Source organism: Oryzias melastigma, linkage group LG1, assembly GCF_002922805.2.
Source record: "Oryzias melastigma strain HK-1 linkage group LG1, ASM292280v2, whole genome shotgun sequence".
Classification (NCBI taxonomy): Eukaryota; Metazoa; Chordata; class Actinopteri; order Beloniformes; family Adrianichthyidae; genus Oryzias; species Oryzias melastigma.
The window spans coordinates 1,236,092-1,256,485 of NC_050512.1; the positions used below are offsets into that span (position 1 = coordinate 1,236,092).

Genomic DNA, 20,394 nt, shown 5'->3' on the forward strand with positions numbered 1-20,394 from the left:
AAAAAAAAAGAATATCATAGAAAGTTGTTTTCGTTCCCATACTTACAATCAGAAATTTAAACATATAATTTACATTCAGGGCCATCTATTTAATACATTTTAAGTATTCATTTGTTTATTGTTACATAACTTAGGATTCCAGCTACTAAAACACACATAAACAGGGTTTCAGAAAATTAGAACTCTCAAGTAATCTGTCCAGATTTTTGACAGACATAATGTTTCAAACTGGATCTAATCAATCAATATGTCAATCAATCGATCAACCAGTCAATCAAGCTAATATTATAGCAATAATAAAACAGGCATACAAATAGAAAATAACAGAAACACTGGCTGAAATTTGTACACTGCACAGATTAAAACATTAGTTAAAATAATAATTAAGAAAACAATAAAAATTACAATATAAAATAAATGAATGCTGCACTGTGGCAAAAATTGGATGAGGGACTTCATAGAATTTAAAGATAAGCAAGATAAAATAAATAAAACTTATGAATCATAAAAGCCATAAAAATAAGTCAATTAAATGATTATGTAAAAGCTAAGTTTAAAAGACGTGTCTTTAAATTACATTAAAAAAATCATCTACTAAACTCAAAGCACCTGCACGGGTTCCCCACATGTCAGTAACTTGGTTTAGTTTGGTTCATATGGGGAAGACTTCAGATTTCTATCCAGAAGTTCATCACGGATCCTCCATAGTCTGGGTAAGACTCTAAAGTTCAGAGCTAAGGAGGCTGCTGTTCACAGAGCCGTGTCCAGCAGATCAACAGAAAGTCTAATGGCAGGAGAAGATGCAGCAGCTAAAGAAAGGACAGAGGGCTGCAGCCGATTATCAAAAAGATCCAAGAACCTGCAGACATCCCACACTCATAAGGACAGTTGTGACTGAAGCCTTAAGGGCCTGACACCTCTCACTATTAGACGTGCAGTCAATAGTCAGAAGATTATTTTGACTGAAATCCCTAAGCTGACTCTGGAGCTCTTAAACTGTGCTGAAAGCTAAGCTGCCTCGTCTGCCAGAATCACTTCAAACTCAACAGAAAAATGGTTTGAAAACTTCTATCTGATAAATAAATGAGCTATAAGAAAGCAGAAAGATTAAACAAGGTCTTTGGTAGTGAGTGCACAAACTTAGATCAGGAATATCTAAGAATACAACTGGGTAATCAAAACACTAACGTGAAAATCCTCAACTGTAGGTCAGATTTGAGCACACAGCAATGAAAAAAATGTCACCTGCTATAAATGAATCCTTCACTGGGACAGATATCAAGAAGCTCCAGGAAACACAGAGAAACAACAACTCTTTGAAATTTAGAGAGATTAGCGATAGAACTGTCATTGGCTTGCATGAATGCATGATTTTTTTTTTTTGTGTGTGTAAAAGTTTAACAAGCACAGTCTTTATTCTGTCAATATAAATGACTGGCTGGAATCCAAGAGAATAGTTAATGATTGATGGTGAACCATCACTGCTGTTAACCTCAGCTGTTATTAGCAGCCCTGTTGGTCAAAATGTGCATGTTGAACTGGTTTTTGTAATGTATTTCTATGGTGAGAGATGGATATGTTCAATGTTAACCCAAAACAAACACACAAACAGCCACACTTCTATGATGCAAACTGACTGATTCAGGGTGAAGGTTGTTGCTCTTTCTTCATCTTTGAAACAATTGACCCCCCCCACACACACCACCACCATAAACTGGTTAAACACAGTTAGTCTATTTGCGTTTCACGAGGGATTTAACAGTAAATCAGGGACTTTAAATAACAAAGGCCTTTTATCCTTGTGCATTGCTTCTCAGTAATCTGGCAGCAGATGAAGTTGTGAACTACATTCTTAGTACTTTTCTAAAAAGTTCTGTTAGTGGCTCAGCTTTAATGGAAGAGTTTTCATAGCAGCTGTTGGACACCAACAAGTGTTGATGCAGAAGCTGCAACCTACTGGACACAAAACAACCATGTGACTTTCATCAAAAGAGTTCTGATCAGCATTTCTCCACATTGTAAACCTGTGCTGACGTTTACTTAGATACCTCTGATTGATAATCAATATAGATAATGTACTACAGGCCACATTACAAGCATGAGCTCTTGCAATATTGGAGTTTTTTTTAGGTAGAAAGTCATTTTCCTAAAACAAATTAAACAAAACATTAAAAAAAACACAATCAAATTATATTCAGTGTTACTCTTCAAAGCCAAAGAGCTACAATGGAGGATTGAAGGAGCTGCACGTGCCTTAGGAGTTTCAAGTTGTTAAAATCTTAAAAAGATTCACCACGTGAACTTCTGTAGACAGAGCTTTGGAGAACAAGAAAAAAAAAGATTTTTATTCTCGTAACTACAGGGAGCTGTTAGATCAGGGGTGTCAAACTCGATCACACAAGGAGCCAAAATCCAAAACACACTTTAGGTCCTGGAGCGAACAGGATGAATATTTATTGAACGCTGTAAGATTATATTTTAAAACTTTAAAACTGTAACTTTTTAACATAATTATAAACTAAATATATAGCATTACCTGTGATAATTCTAGTGTGAATGCTGTAAGCTGAATTTGGCTGCTGAAGATGCTGAAAAAACCCTGAAGCTGATAGTTGAAAACACTGCTGTTAAAAGTTGAAAACACTGAAGTAAATAGCTGAAAATACTGAAGTTAAAAACTGAAAACACCTAAGTTGATAGCTGAAAACGCTGAAGTTGATAGCTGAAACTGCTGAAGCTTATAGCCACTAAAATATTAGCTAAATGCCAAATTAGCCTAAAAAAACAAAACAAAACTTAGGTTAGCCTAAACAGCTAACATGTAGCTGAAATATTAGCTAAACTCCAAAATAGCCTAAAAAATCTTAGTAAATGCCAAAATATTTCCAAAAGCTAGCAGAATGACAATTTTTAAAACTTTAAAACCGTAATTGTGAATAATAAAAAGGCAGGAATATTATTCCAGAATAAATCAACTTAAACCTTAAATAACTTTCAATATTTTACTCTCTATAAAAATATATTAACGCAAGACAACATTGGGCCTTTAACAATAAAAATAAAATGATCTTGAGGGCCAGATCTGGTCCTCGGGCCTTGACTTTGAGACATGTTCCGTAAAGGCTACAAAGTTTAAAATGTTAGAAATATTCATCATGTGAACTCCTGTAGACAGAGCTTTGGGGAACAAGAAAAAAAAAATTCTTCCCGTATCTAGTGGAAGCTGTTAGATGGTGCTGTTTGACATGAGGTTTTAATGAAAGGACGACCCCCATTTTCCTGCAAGGTTCCGTCTATAGTTGTCACTCGAATTCTTTAAACTTTAAATAAACCACAGTAAAAATGTTGATCTTTTTGGGTTTTTGAAGTTTATGCAGAATGGAGAGCAGCAGTGCATTTATGAAAGGCAAGTGTGTTTAAAGCATAACATTCACTCTGCACTCATGCAGGCCATGCACTGGTGATGCGACAGTCAGCATGCACCTACTCACGAAACGAGCAAAGAATAATTAGGTCAAAGAAGTATTAGTCACAAATGTAAGTTCTCTAGAGGCTCTTCTGCAGAGTTTAACTCACATGATAGTTTGTGTTCTACGTCTATGTAGAACGCCACGCTTTGATTGGTGTTGCACTCATCTCAGAAACTGATTTTCACTGATAAGCTCAAACGCACACATTTTTTCTAAGCTTGATTGTGCAAGTGGTTGAAGTTTCACAACACTAGCTCGTCTTTTGCGTGCCTAAAACATTCTGTGACTCTCTCTGACCCTCACCAAAAAACATGATGTGACAGATTTTACTTGGTTCATTTTTCTGTGACTTTGTTTTTCTGTTAATGTTACGCCTGCACTAGGCAGATCACCATACAGAGAAATGTAGTTGTCCAGTTGGCGTACAATCACACATACCATACTTTGAAACACAAAAATAAATTACTGTACACTATAAAAACAAGATAAAAACAGTGAATGCACACTGTATAAGGAAGCTAACTTAAAATACTAACAATAAAAATGATAAAATGAATGAAGATCCTCTGTCAGCAGTGCCTGTTATTGGTATAGAAGACCTTCTAAACTCTCCGTTCGGCAGCGCAGTGAGATGATTCTGTCGCTGTGACTGCTCCTCTTGAGGATGGCCTTCAACATGTTCCTCAGTCTCCACTGATGGAACACCATCAACCACCAGCGACCCACACGTTCCTCCAGTTTTTGTATGCAGCTCTCATCTCTTGCCATGAAATCGTTCTCCAACAAACCACTGCATAAAAAACCACACTGGCAACAACTGACTGGTAAAAACACCAGATTGTAGATCTTGAATGATTTAAGCTTTCTTAAAAAGAAGAGTCTGGTTTGACCTTTTTGAAAGAAGCAGTACTGGCCAGTCAAGTTTTGTTGTCCAGGTGAACTCGGCGTTATGTAGAAGTGGGAACAATCTCAATGGTGTTCACGTCAATTTTGACCTTTTCTTCAGGCTTAGATCTATGATGATGCTAAAATAGGCTAATTTGAAGTTTAGCTAATGCTAGCTGTTCTGGCAAAATTAAACATTTTTTCAAGGTTCTGAGGCTAATTCGAAGTTTATTTGATGTTTTAGTATTATGCTAGCTGTTCTGTTTTTTTCAAAATTGTATATTTTTCTGATTTTTTAGGCTAATTTGGCATTTTGCTGATATTTTATTATTATGCTAGCTGCTTTTTTGCAAAATTAGATTTTTTTTTTTTTTTTTGTGGCAAATTTGACGTTTAGCTAATATTTTAGCATTGAGCCAGCTGGCGCAGATCATCTCACACATACCTATAGAAACCAGCCCACTCAATGCGCAAATGGCGGTCAGTGCAAACGACGACTGATGCTGCGTTTACACCAGCCAAAGTTCAAACCGCGCTGTACGCAGTTTAATGAACTTGTTTGCAGCCGTGTGACGGCTGGAGTGACAGGAACCCAGGTGCAGAGAGAATCAGGCTGGGACTCGGGAATGAGCCAGATGTACTTAATTAATAACAAAAAACACACCTTACAAGAGGGAAAACTGCTAAACGTCAAGAAAACTAAAGACTAAAAAAACAAAAGATATGCAAACCTCAGTGTCGGCTAATGCAGGAAAGCCATAGTCCTAACAGGGATACACGACACAGAGGGCTGAAAGGCTGCAACTTAAATAGTCTATTACTAATGATTATTTACTAATAAGTAATTACAAAGTGCAGGCAGCTGTGCACCCCTCCACAGAGAGCCGTTTTCACAGCTCTGTTCCTAAAAATGTCCGTCTTGGTGTCATGTTTATCTGACCGAGCACAAACCGCAATTATTAATTTCACCACCGTTATCATGTTTTGTAAGGGTTGGCACTTCTGTGTTTTGAAAAGGATGCTACCACATGTCACTACCAAATCCCTGGTTGGTCACAGTCCTGCATTGCTGTGATTCAGCAAGAAAAAGTTCAGCCGGTTGAATTTTCGGCACTCTATCATTGAACGTCTGATTTGTAGGCAGAGCCTTTAAAAACTTGCGTGGCAACGCACATGTCACAAATGGGCAGACAGCTGGTTCCACGTGCAGCAGGTTTAGTAGTTCAGACAGGAACTAAGCACAGCTAAGAGCCCACAAAGCTAGATCAGGACAGAGGTCAATCACGAGCATGAGATCATCCAAGAACGGACTAGAGCGGTCAGGGTTCAGGCGAGGGTCAGGGCAGGCAGCAAGCAAAGGGTCAGAAACAAAAGATCAGGTCCAGAATGAAACACTCAGTACTGCAGACAAGGTGGCACAAAACAATACTTCACACAGAGTGAGGCTCTGTGCACTGCTTAAGTAACAGGTAGGTGGTAGTCAGATGACAGTCAGCTGAGGGGCATCTGGGGAGTGTGCGCTGGGGCAGCTGGGAGATGCAGTGTGTTCAATACTCCGGAAACAGCTCCTGCCGGTGGTCAGAGGAGAAGACAGATCTCAGACTCCTGACAGCTCACTCATGAGTGTTCTGAATGCAGAAGCTTGAAATTCTGATTCTGTTTGCATAGACTTTTCTTTGAAAGTCGTTACTTAATTGATGCAGCTGGTGTGTAAGCACTGTAACATTTAACATTTGGTGAAATATCAAACTAATCAAATTTTCTATCTATTTTCAATGATGTCATGATAGACAGGGTTAAAAATACTACTCTGAGTTGATTTGAAAAAATCAAGAAATGTAAACATTTTGGTCACATTTGGAATGTTGTTTGAACATATGCAATCTCTGAAAATGTTTCTGGTGTTAACTAACTTTCTAATTACTGCATCATCATGTTTTTGTAATTGTGTGATTGCTTAGTAAGCATTCACACTAAAGTGATTCTCCTGCTCCTTTCTGTACGTTTTTCAGCATGTAAAAACTCAATCACACTTTCAGCGATTTCAGCAATCTTGGTATCAAGATGCTCAGCTCATTCAAGACATTACTGCTTTTATTTATGGTATTCATAAACTTTTGAAATATTGAGCAAAATATGCCCCATAGGAATTGAATGAGAAAGCCTTTAAATGCAACATTTTAAGTAGATTAGCAACAAACCTTTAAATATATTCACGGGCTATGTTTCAATCTTTTATTGTCATTTTCAAAAAAATTGGAGTATAGCTAATATTTTAGTAACATGCTAAGAAGTTTGGCTAATTTGTTATCTACTGGAATTTTAAAGCTCATTTAGAGTTTAGCCAGTATTTAAGCAACATGCTAATGTTTTTTGGTGAATTTGTCATTTACTGAGGTTTTTATAGGCTAATTTAGTGTTTAGCTTCAATTTTAGCAACATGCTAACATTATTGACTAATTTAGTTAACTGGGGGATTTTAGGCTATTTTGGAGTTTAGCTAGTATTTAAGCAACGAGCAAGCTTTTTTAAAGCTAATTTGGCATCTACCACTGGTTTTTGGGGCTAATTTGGAGTTTAGCTCACATTCAAGCAACACACTAAATGCTTTTGCTATATTGGCATGTATTAGAGATTTTTAAGCAATTTTACTACAACATTTTCAGAAATTTAGGTCAACTTGAGCACTCTTTCATAGTTCTGTAATGAAATTTCCAGTATTTTAGAAAATTCAACATTTTGCATATAGTTTTTGCATTTTCAGCAAATCCCTTCAGCAATTAAAGTAAATCACGCCGCCCTTTTCAGCAAAAAGCTTCAGCATTTTCAGCAACTACTTTAAACAAAAATCGTTCACTCTAGCATTGTTGCAGGTAATGCGACTTTTCTAGTTTATCTTCACATTTGTTTTATTAATGCTTCTTCCGTATGGTTTTGGATGTCCATACTTCTTCAGCTCTTTCAGATATTTAGATCATTCAGCTATTAAAATATTCAGCTCTTTTTATGCTAACTTTTTTGCAACACACTCTCAGTAAAATGCGTACATATTCCACGACTTTGCATTCTGAAATACCGTGTATAATATACGCCAAACACGCTTTTTGCGTGCATATGATACGCAATGGTAGAGAATAGGTTGCGGCGGCGTACAATATACACGACTTTTTAGGTTTTGTTTTTATCACGTGGTCAGAAATCCTCCGGCTCTTTTCTAAATGACGTCGTTCCTGGTTAAGGTTAGGATTACGGTTATGGTTAGGGTTAGAAAAGCAAATTGTTCGTTTGTGGGGCTGTCTGTGATGCTCACGCCTCCACCAGGGGACGTGTCAAACGTGGAAAACAGACTTTGACACGTTTAGGACCGCGTGTATTTTATGCACGCATAACCGGTTTTGGCGTATATTATACACGGTATTTCCCAAATCGTGGCATATGTACGCATTTTACTGAGACTGGGCTGCTTTTTTGACTGTTCTAGCAGCTACAAAGGATTTTTGGGCTATTTTGGAGATTTGCTAATATTTTAGCCTTATGCTAGCTGTCTTGGCTGAATTACCCATTTTACCAGTTTTTTAGGCTAATTTGGTATTTAGTTAATATTTCTGGTACATGCTAGCTGCTTTGGCTAATTTTGATTTTTTTTCAGTTTTTTTAGAATAATTTGGCATTTTACTAAATTTTAGCTAGCTATCAACTTGAGTGTTTTTTTATTAGCTTTAACCATTTCAGCTATCAACTTCAGCATTTTAGCTATTAACTTCAGCGCTTTTAGCTATCAATTTCAGCCTCTTCAGCTATCAGCACTAGCATCTTCAGTGTCCAAATTCAGATAACAGCATTCACAGTAGCATTATCGCAGGTAATGCTATACATGTAGTTTTTTAAATGTTTTAGTTTTAATTTTTTTTTATGAAGATTGCAGAAATGAAATTATTTAAAACATGGCTGTGTGTGGATTTCTGGAAAACTGTAAAGGGTTACATTTAGGCTTTGATTAACACACTTTTACTGTTAGCCTACAAACCGAACCCGGCCCCCCATCAGAGAAGAATACAGTTAAGTGGCCCTCACAAGAAAAAATTTGGGGTCCCCTGGTCTAGAGGAAGACCAAATAGAGTTTTATGGATGCAGTGAATGCAGACGTGAGGAAGCTGATTGGCTGAAGTGACCCCTGAAGGGAAAAGCTGAAACCAAAAGAAGAAGATGGAGGTAATCGGTAAAGAATCTTGATAGTTTTGTTGCTTTCCCTTTCTTGGAGGGTTTATAGGTTAAAGTCATGTTTGAAGCGGGTCTGGGGAAAGCGCTGGGAAGTCTCGTGATAACATTGGTTGGACGAGCTGATGACGCAGTTTGGTGGCAGGAGAGGGGCGGGGCGTGATCAGCAGTGTAGGAAAAGAGGAGGAAGCAGCGAGGATGGCGGAGTCACACCTCTGAAGGTAAATCTGCTATTTTACCCCATCAATAGTGGATGATGTGACCCCCCCAGCACTAACACAACGCCGGACAGGTGGGGGGTCTCCACCAACCTCTCGCTGAGCGTTAAAATCTCGTTTTACCGGTGGAGAAAACGAACGCACTCTTTGTTCGGCTTCGGAATGGCCGCTGTTTTTCTGACTGTTTTCTTTTTCCCCTTCACCTTTTCTGGGGGAAAACGCAGCCCTCCGGCGGTGTCAGTCCGCAGGCCGGCTTTGTGTCTGCTCGGGCTGGGGCGTCGCTCGCCTCCGCTGCTGGGGGGGTCCGCTGCCCGCAGTCAGCGGGCTGCAGCACAGATTTCCCCTCACGGTGGATGGGGTTGGTCTGCGCCCGACAGCCGCTCCGCTCGGGCCTACGGTCAGCACGGCTCTGCCTGCCATCACGCTAACCGCTGGGTACGTTTACGAAAAACGTGAAAAGCGAAAGTCGGAGCGTAATGAGGCCTTGTTTGGTAATGTCACTCCGAACAGGACGGTAGTTTTCCCGGTTTCTCAGAAAATGTTGCTATCTGCTGCCTAGCTAACCTGCTTGCTAGCTGACGTTAGCAGTCTGGAATATCTGACGTCTGATTGGCTTTTGACGTTTCGCACAGCGGATGTTATTTCCTGCCTTTATATCAGCCGCTTTTTACGTTCAAATTTAACTCCATTATAGATTGTTTGTTGGTCGCATCGCTGGTTAGGCCAACAATATGCATTTTAGCATGCTCTGTTGAATTGACTCGTTTACGAAGGCAGGTCAAAAGTCACATTCTGACTTGTATCCTCGGGGATTAGCATGACAGCACAGCCAGCGCGGGCGCTTTGCGTCTTCTCGCTGTCTGTTATGTAAATAAATAAATCCATCTCCAAGTGCGCCTTGACTTCCTGACCCAGTGGCTGCCGATCTGTCGGTAATCTGTTTCCCAGAATCATCTGCTCACGCACGCAGCCGTGGATGAGCGGGATCCGTCTCTACTGCTTTTGCATGTTTGTCGCCGAGTCCCACGCACAACCACTGAGACGGATTGTACTGTTGTTCATGGCAGGAATGATGTGACCTCCTCACGCACACGCAGCAGCAACAACACTCACTTGTAGCTTTGGAATGTGCGCGTGTGAATGCACGTCGAAACAACAGCAGTTTTCTCGTTTCTGATGAGAGCATACATTCAGGATTCTAGAAAAATGAGAGCTCCACTCTGGACTAATTGTCCTTTCGCAGATGGATCCGGGATATCCATAATGGAGGTTTCCTCAGTAATGAGTGTGTGAGAAGCTTTTCATGGTGGTGTTGATGGACATGCATTAGCCCTTTTTCAAAATGCTCTTTTTAGGACAGACCTAATTTGTACATCAACCCGTTGTGCAGTTTGAACTTGTAGAATGAGCAAAGTGCTGGTAAGCTCTGCTGGTTCTGTAAGTAGTTATTCAGCATTCATTTATTTATACATGTTTGCCAGCATGACCAGTAATGGGCAAATTCACTCAGGAAAGTTCTCAAAACCTTCATGCATATAACATAAAACATCATTATTTAAGTTTCCCAACTTTGATCCACAGTGGTCCCTCAGACACCGTAAGACTTGGGTTCTAAAGATTAGCCACAATGGGGGAAATGCAGTACAAAATATAATTCTAGATCAGGAGTGTCAAACTCAATCGCACAAGGGGGCAAAATCTAAAAAACACCTTAGGTCGGGGTCTGAACAGGATAAACATTTATTGAACACTCTAAAAATACATTTTAAAAACTTTAAAACTGGATCTTTGTAACATAGTTATGAACTAGATATATAACATTACCTGTGATAATGCTAGTGTGAATGCTGTAAACTGAATTTGGTCACTGAAGATTCTGAAATTGATAGTTAAAAACGCTGAAGCTGATAGCTGAAATCACTGAAGCTGAAAGCCAGCTAAAATATTAGCTAAATGCCAAATTAGCCTAAAAAAGGGGGAAAAGTGTAAGGTAACCAAAACAACTAGCATGTAGCTGAAATATTCGCTAAAATCCAAAATAACCTAAAAAGCAAAAAAAGCACAAATTAGCCAAAACAGCTAATCTTTAAAGCTACCTGCTGAGTTATGAAAATTCCAATGTCTAATCATAGAATCCAACATGATGGAAATAAAACAAAATAAAAGCTTAAAAAATGCAACATTTGCAACATTTAGGACTACTTTAGTTCTGGTCATCACCCCCACCCCCCACCCCCCCAAAATAGTTTTTGTTGTTGTCGTCGTTGTGGCACGTAGCACTAAAAAATGTGCATCTCTAGCTGTGAGAATAAAACATTTTCTTTATTTTGTTAATCTTCTTCAGACTGATTTGAACTTTTTCTGTCCATTTTACCCTTGTGACCACATTGTTTTGGGTACACTATTTTTATTTGGCCATTAATACAAACATTAACGTTAATATTATATCCCTATATTAAAATGTAGGGAGATCTGAACCCAGACACGGAGACGTGCACTGAGGATTTTATTCAGCTCTTCAAAATGAATAAACCTGATCTCTCAGTATCCACGTCCTCCATGACAACGTCTAGAAATGTTTTTGATGGAAGCTCCTCCCACACGCGAGGAGAGCTTCAGGTTAACAGACTTTTGGATAACCATCAAGAAACATGTCCAAAAAGAGACAATGTAGAGTACATGAATTTAATGCCAGTTGCATTCGGTGTGGACAGACAGTTTTGATAATGCACATGCGAGGTACGCGGCGGGGGGGAAGAGGGTAAACTTGTGGGTCGAACCGTGGCTAGTGATCCGTTACTCCATTTTTTTGGAATCTATCAAATGTTGTGGAACTCTTTTGTGTAAAAATGTGGAACAGTACATTTGAAAGTTTTTATTTTGGAAAAAAAAATACTGTTTTCTTTAGGAGAATCATTCAATTACATTTAATATTTACTCTACTAGTTAGTGACTTGAAAATTATGTTATTTGAGGATCACAGAAACATCATTTGCATAATAATTTGGAACATGCTGTAACGAATTTGTGACTGGTTCTAATGCATTTCTAGTTGAGACCCTTAAAAAACTCAATGCATCTATAAACCACATTTCATGCAGCAATGACTGCACAGTCCAAGTGTCTCCTTTTACTTTCAGTGGCTGCAGCAGCTGCAAATGAACAACATTTTAGCAGCAAAATGTGGTTTTAAATGTGTGTGGATGCATCAAAAAAAAAAAAAACTAAATCAAAAAGTTAGTTTGCACAGGTACAACCTGTGTAATAAGTTGGTCTAGAGCACATGTCAAATATGAGGCTCGGGGACTGGATCCGGCCCTCCACCTCTTTTTATTTTATTGTTATTAATGGTTCGATGTTATCTTTTTCTTATTTCCAACTTGTATAATTTAGACAAAATATATTTTTATGGAGAGTAAAATATTGAAAGTTATTTAAGATTTAAGTTGATTTATTCTGAAATAATATTCCTGCCTTTTTATTATTCATAATTATGTTAAAAAGTTACAGTTTTAAAGTTTTAAAAATTGGCATTCTGCACCTTTTTGGACTATTTTGGCATTTAACTAAGAGTTTTTAGGATATTTTGGAGTTTAGCTAATATTTCAGCTACATGCTGTGTTGGCTAATTAAGGTTTTTATATTACATTTTTTTTTAAGTTTAGCTATTTTTTTCTGCTACATGCTAGCTGTTTTGAGTAACTTTCCTTTTTTTTTTCTCTTTTAGCTTTTTGGGTTAATTTGGCATTTAGCTAATATTTTAGCTGGATATTAACTTCACTGTTTTCAACTATGAAGTTCAGAGTTTTTAGCTATCAATTTCAGCATTTTCAGTTATCAGCACTATCATCTTCAACGGTCAAATTCAGCTTAAAGCATTCACACTAGCATTATCACAGGTAATGTTATATATCTAGTTCATAATTATGTTAGAAGTTATGGTTTTAAAGTTTTAAAAATGTAGTTTTAGAGTGTTCAATAAATGTTTATCCTGTTCGGCCCGTGACCTAAGGCGTGTTTTGGATTTTGATACCCTTGTGATTGAGTTTGACACCCCTGCACTAAGCAAGCTTTTCCAAGTTTCAAAGGGGAACATAAATTAAACAGAACAATAAAAGTTGATCAGTTCCTTTTAAAACTAAAGCATTCTAATGTCTTCAAGTTTTACAGCACAAACATAACATTTTTGTCAGCTGGGAACTAAAAGCTATTTTTTAGAATTTCTTCCCGTAGTGTAGACTGGTGCTGCTGTGCAGGACTGAACTTTGATATTTTTGATGGAGAATTATTGTTTGTTTCAGTCTGGAATTGAGCATGCTCTGTAACACAGCTTCAGGTGATAAAAAAAAGGTTAGCAGTATTTCCAGTTTTAGAAGGAACCTGCCTTCTGCACAATTTGCAGAGTATGTTACTGTGTTTTTTGTTGGATTTTAAATAACTGAAATATCTACACACACGGGCTGAAATTTAACTTTTGAGCCACCAGCCAAATTGGCCTGTTGATTAAAAGAAGAAAAAATCTAATGACCAGACATAGTTTTTACCGGCCACATGATAACACTATTTTACACCGAAAAAGCTAAGGCATTTTACTGTTTGAACTTTTTCTGAAATTGTTTTAAGAAAATTAAATTGTATCAAAGTAAGTTATAAATGGCATGAACACATTTTTATCATCAGTTATCATTATATCTTTATTGTTATATATGCAAAACCATGAGGAGTACAGACCTTGGGCAACTTCTCTTAATATGTCACTTCACTTTTTAATTTCCTAAAGTCAGATTCATGGGAATGACTTTTCTGATGATTATAATCTGCACATATTTTTTATTTTTGACATTTGATTTATATTAATGATTTTCCCACTGAAAATAATAATGATGATAATAAGGATAATCAGTATATATATATATATATATATATATATATATATATATATATATATATACACAATGCAGTGAAAAAGTATTTGCCCCCTTCCTGATTTGTTTTTTTTTTTGCATATGAATCACACAAAAGTCTCAAATCATCAAACCAATTTTAATATCCTTCAGAGACAACCCGAGGAAATACAAAATTATGTTTCAAAAATGATTATTTTACTTATGAAAAGCACAAAAAAAATAATTGCCCCCCCCCGAGCCTAATAACGGGTCGGGACACCCTTTGCAACAATAACAGAGATCAAGCGTTTGCGACAATTGGTGATGAGTCTTCCACATCTCTCTGGAGGAATCTTAACCCACTCCTCCTGGACGAATTGCTTCAACTCTGCCATATTAGAGGGTTTTCTAGCATGAACCACACCACAGCCTTTTAATAGGATTTAAATCCGGACTTTGACATGGCTACTCCAAAACCTTTATTTTGTCTTTTTTTTTACCACTCAAAGGTGGACTTACTGGTGTGCTTTCGGTCATTGTTATGCTGCAAGATCCAAGAGTTCTTGAGTTTGAGGGCAAGAACTGATGGCTCGATGTTCTCCTTCAAAATCTTCTGGTAGTCAGCAGAATTCATTCTTCCATCAATCACAACACAAGTTGTCCAGGTCCTGAGGCAGCCCCAGATCATCACACTGCCACCACCATGTTTCACTGTTGGCATAATGTCCTTTTTATTAAACACAATGCTTTTTTTTTTACAGCAGCTGTAACGGGCGGCACACCTTCCAAAATAGTGCTGCCACAGACGTTTATTTTAATAGTCGACAAATTACAGATTATTTTTTTCCGATTAGTCAACTAATCGGGTCATGCGCAAACTGATGTAAAGCACACATCTTAACCATCATTAGCTTTAAACTTACTAAAAGCTAGATATATAGTATTACCTGTGATTATGCTAATGTAAATGCTGTAGGCTGAATTTGGCTGCTGAAGATGCTGAAATTGATAGCTAAAAACGCTGAAGCTGATAGCCAGCTAAATATTAAACGCCAAATTAGCCTAAAAAACTGAAAATAAGCCCAAGTTAGCCAAAACAGCTAGCAACCAGCTGAAATACTAGCTAGACTCTAAAATAGCTAAAAAAAAAACCCTAATCGTGGCAGCCCTATTCCAAAAAGTTCTGTTTGTGACTCGTCAGTCCACAGATTGTTTCTCCAAAAGTCTCCATCAAGATGGTTTTTGGTAAAGTGAGACGAGCCGTTGTATTCTTTGCTGACAGCAGGGGAGCTCTCCCATGGATGCCATTTTTTTCCAGTCTCTTTCTTATGGTCGAAACTTGAAAACTGACCTTAGATTAGGCCAGCAGTTCTTTTGAGGTTGTTGGCGGTTCTTTTGTGACCTCCTGGATGAGTCGTCATCGCACTCTTGGAGTCATTTTAGTCGGTTGACCACTCCTGGGAAGGTTTGCCACTGTTCCCAGTTTTCTCCATTTGTGAATAATAACTGATGGGAATTCGCTGGAGCCCCAAACCCTTGGAAATGGCTTTATAAACTTTTCCAGACTGATGGATTCCAACTGTTTTCTTTCTGACTTCTTCTGGAATTTCTTTGGATCATGTCACGATGTGTTGGTTTTTCAGATCTTGTAGCCTACTTTACTTTCTCTGACAGATTCCATGTGAGTGATTTCTTGATTGATCAAGTCTGGTGGTAATCGGGAGTGGGATTGGCTTGTGAAATTGACCTCATCTGTCCAAACATTGGGATTAGTCACAGTTATTCTGTGATTTAACACAGGGGTCAATTACGTCTTCATTCAGAGCCAGATAGGATTGTAATTTTTTTCCCCATTTGGTAAATGAAATAATCATTTTGAAACCGTATTTTGTATTCCATTGGGTTGTCTCTAAACAATATTAAAATTGGTTTGATTCTTTGATACATTTGTGTGCGATTCATATGTAAAAAAAAAAAAAAACCCAAAAAACCCAACAGAAATCAGGAAGGGGGCAAATACTTTTTCACACTTTCATACTTTTTTTTTTTGACAGACAGAACACCTCGTTAGCTTCTCATTATTATTAGCATCAGCATCTAACAGCGCTATTTCCAAATCAGCACTTTTTAAAATCTGTCTGTTGCTGCTGCAGGTCTTACAGGTTTATCCTCCAGTTCTGACTTCTGCTGTTTCATCAGCCAAAGCTAAACGCTGCACAGGTGACGTGACCACAGGTGCTTGTTTACCTCTTTTGCGGTTGGTAGACGAGTAAAAAACAAAAATAAATTCAGCAAAAGAAGAGCTAATAAACAGGACTACGTTCAAGCTAAGTTTACTTGCCATGTAGCGACTAACCCTCTAACTTTTTTTCGCCAAAGGGGAGAAAATTCTCTCAACTGGCGAATGCTACTTTTGGACCCTTCAAAATAAAAGTCTATTGCGTTAGATTAATTTTTGTTGTTATGGTTTCTATTTCCCAGGCCTCATCACACCCCTGCTAAGTAACATTTGTTTTTGTAGAAACCAGGGCCCTGAATCTAAAGTCTGCTTGACTTGGTTAATGCAGAATTTTAACAGCTTAATTTTACAAACCCTAAAAAGAGGAACTTGAATTGCTGAGGGTAAAAATTCCAGTCAAAATTATGAACATTAAATAAATTTACAATATCTTTCTGATAAGATCTCTTCAAAGTTAGAATTTACTTGTGAGGATTTTTGTATTCTTGTTTTTTTGTCTTCACTCCTTAATTAGTTTTAAGGACTTCAGAGTAATTCTTTGGAGAGTAAGAAAAAGCTTTACGAGTTACACAAGCACCTGCAGTTTGTCAGTACAAGGACAAAGAGTACAACCATAAAAGGAAGTGGCTCGCTCACTCAAGTTTACATAGCCAGAGCATTCTGGTTGGTCTGTAGATATTCCTTCAGTGTTCTTAGTTGTTGACATGTTTCTGTTGTGCTTGATCTCAAATCTCCATTTCTGTATGCATGTGTTTTTACAGAACAAAGTAAGTTATGTTGATGCTGAAGTGTTGTTCCTGTTGACTAAAACAAGTTTCTTTTGCTCCAAAGGTCAGGACCTGTTGCTGCAGAGATTCATACTTTGAACAGCACTTCTAAAGATTACTCTCAGCAGTCCTAACCTTTTCTCTTTGCTCAGATCCTGAGCCAAACCTGCTTCTCTTCCTGTCCCAGCCTGGCTTGTTCTGCTGCTGGAGAGCTTTACACAAGCATCAAGGTGCAGCAGGAAAGACCTAACAGAGATAGCAGTCCAGAGATATGCTATTCTAGCTGAGCTACAGTTATAACCCAACCAGAACATTTCAGCAGCAGTCCTGCATTTGTCCTAATGAGCAAGAAAAGCAACCAAGTTATTGATCTAACATTGTTTGCCTCTGCCGCAAAAGATGGTGTTAAACCTACATGCACTTTGTCTTGGGATTGGTCTTTTTGCTTGACCAGTAAACAGTATAATCAAGTACCCCATGTCAGCTTTACATGTCTGTGCATCGTAGTACCGGTTGGGTGCTTTACTGTTTACAAATACGGTGCAAAGTTGTTTTTCTTGGTTTTGATGTGCTATTTGTTTTTCCACTTCTGTAAATGTGCTTGTTCTTTCACTTTGTGATCAGAAACAAATGGAGAAAGTGGATCATTTTTTAAAAGCTATTTTGAGTAAAGACACTGAAGTAACTTCAGAGTCAACTGCATAATCTGGATGTAAAGTGGACTATATGAAGCTTAGGTCAACTAACATATTTACATAAAGTATGTCTTAAGTTTGCACAAAAAGTAGGATGCAGTGTGCTTCAGGGCAGGATATCAATAATAATTTCCAGAATATATTTGATTTGGTTCACCAGAACTTGGATCCATTCAGTTAAATTTTTTTTAGATTCTTTCAATCCACTCAATTCAATTTGATTTAATTCAATTTTGAGTTTACACATTTATACACATTTGTTTAGAAATACATTAATAATCTACTATATGATTTGAATATATTTGTATTAATCTGATCCAGTTCACATCCTGTAAATGTATCAGTGAAATAATGAGATTGTTAATATCATCCAGTGTTACATGGATTCTCTAAAGGAGAAGTTCTAACTAAAATGTTCAGATCATTAACATTGGAAACATTGTTCTGCTTCTCCTGGAGGACGTTTCAGTTTGGCCACTAGGTGGCGCCACTATGTGGCGATCGCGCTACAGCATTACCATTGACTGCATAAGTACGAACTGGACATGACAAGCGTTGAATCCCCCCATAGGAAATTCATTACCTTCGCCCCTCACAAAATCAGCCCAGAGCCGTCGCCGTCACTTCCTGATACGTCTATCACCATATTGCAACTGATTGTCGCTACTCGACAGCGATTAGTCCGAGTTGTGCTGAGTCACGTTTTTAATGGAACTGCTGTCACCAATCATGAGTGAGCTTGTCCTGGCTTGTTTGAAAGCCACACCCCTTCCACTGAAAGCGGCTCAGGGACATCTGTCAATCAATCGTTGGAGGCAGGGCCAGCGGCCTCCACATGCTTTTACTGAGGCATCTGATTGGTCAGTTTAGAACTTTAATAACTAGCGATAAAGAAAAAATATCTTTAAAAAAATTGAATTAAAAGAACGTGCCAAGGGCTGCACGGTGGCGCAGTGGTTAGCGCTCTTGCCTCACAGCGAGAAGGCCCCTGTTCGGATCCCGGCTGGGACCTTTCTGTGTGGAGTTTGCATGTTCTCCCCGTGCATGCGTGGGTTTTCACCGGGGACTCCCGCTTCCTCCCACCGTCCAAAAACATGCTTCATAGGTTAATTGGTGACTCTAAATTGTCCCTAGGTGTGAATGTGAGAGTGGATGGGTGTGTGATTGAGGTCCTGCGACAGACTGGCGACCTGTCCAGGGTGTACCCCGCCTTCGCCCATCAGGAGCTGGGATAGGTTCCGGCACCCCCGTAACCCCGAAAGGGACGAAGCGGTCAAGAAGATGAATGAATGAATGAACGTGCTAAGAAGGAAGCATCAGAGCCAGAATGGTTATTCTGACAAATACAATGACTGAGGAATAACAGTCTATTTCTCAGTGGAAGTCTATGAGACTTGGGCCTTCTTGGAACCCATGGATTCTTCCTGTTCCGAGCACGAGAAGGGAGGGGTTGAGCAGTCCGGTTCCTACTTATACAGTCAATGAGCAGAACACCTTATTCCAGAAGAATAAGAAAGTATGAGCAAAAAATTGTGCTTTGGACAACAAATTGTTATTAAAAAAAAAAAGTTTCCTTATAAGAGTTTGGAAAGTTCATAAGTGTGAGTTTATAAATATGTTCATTTAATCAGCAGTGTATGTTTAGGTCGACCGAGCGTTAGCATTGGCCATCCTATGGGGAATTCCATTAAAAGTTGGCATTAAGCTAGCGGACTTTAACTTTATGTGCTAGATCGATCTATATTTTTATGAATCGATTGTTGATCTATGAATAGGGCTGGCGATATGGCCAAAAAATCGAATCTCAGTCCGTCAGTCACCTGTAGTCTAAACAAGATGAGAAAGAGAAGTCTTTTCTAGAATAAAAAAAAAAAAGAAATGTCATAAAATCAATTCATAAACAGCATGAACGTGTCTTTGTCTTCTAACTGTAAACTCAAAACATGCGAGAAAGCAAGGACAGATTTAGTATTTAGGATTCATTTTTATATGAAATCATGACAAAAAGAACTTAAAAACATTTTAATGTTTAGAATTATTATCTTTATATCACTGACAGTAAAGATGCAGCTCTCTCCCGGGGGGGGGTCTTTTTCAGATCAACAGCAGCTCTGTAATGTCACAGAGCGTCTACTATTAAAGTTAATACAAAGCTGTTCTATTAATTACTTCACTGGTGTCTGTGGCAGACATGAAATCCTGTCCACCTTTGTTATGGGGGGATCACACATCAATGTAAGGCTGGGGTCATCTGGAGAGAGCATTAGGGGTTAATCTGATTCCTTGTGTCCGTGTCCAGCTATTCATGTGTAGTCTTTGGTTGATATCTTGTGGACTTGGTTTTTGTAAACTGCAGCTTTGTTAAAAATTAAATTGAAAGACCAATTTGACCTGCTTACAGTCTTAGATTGTGACATTAATTCTGACTATGGAGTTTGTGGGGACTGGAGCTCTAGGGCTTCAAACTGAAGCAACAAAGTAATTGGCAAGTAAATCAAAATACAAGTGTGATTAATGTCATCTCATAATAAGAGCTTGTGTTCACAGAATTTACATTCTGACTTGTTTATATCTGTTTTATACACATGTGGTCATTCCCTGAGGCTACACTTGCACATTGTTATTGAGCACCACAAATCCACCTGTCTGACCAAAAACTGGTGGAAGGATTTGCTAAGTAACTTAATCACCTCTTATTTTTTTCAGAAGGTAGATCTGTCATTTCACCATTTTACACATCACCACATTCATTGCATGTGTCAAACTCTGCCTGACCAGCTAATGCTGAAGAGAGTTCACAGCCTCAGCTGGAGACGAACGGGAAAAAATCAGTTCTTTTGTGCACGTTGCAGCTTCATTGAACTACTTCTAATCGGTCTATCCTTGTCTTGGAACTTTTCTGGTCTGAAACTGAAAGCATCAGTTGTTAGCATTGCTTGAGTATTACAGCAGTGCCTCTTCTAATCCACCAGTCAATGCATCTGTCACAATATTTTGTCCTTCAGTAAAAAAAAAA

At 38.3% G+C, this 20,394-nt stretch overlaps 1 protein-coding gene across 3 annotated transcripts in view; it reads left to right on the forward strand.

Annotated features, from left to right (window-relative positions):
• Positions 1–20,394, forward strand: part of shoc2 (SHOC2 leucine rich repeat scaffold protein) — a 38,749-nt gene that overhangs the window by 1,761 nt on the left and 16,594 nt on the right. Inside the window, exons 1-2 of one of the 3 annotated variants that reach the window (XM_036216095.1) lie at positions 8,708–8,794; positions 9,016–9,226. The exons of 1 other annotated variant lie outside the window; for it this stretch is intronic. The gene's annotated coding sequence lies outside the window, so the exon portion shown is untranslated. Of the gene's footprint in view, positions 1–8,663; positions 8,795–9,015; positions 9,227–20,394 lie in introns of those variants that run through there. One more of the 3 variants, XM_024259424.1, reaches the window with a different exon arrangement.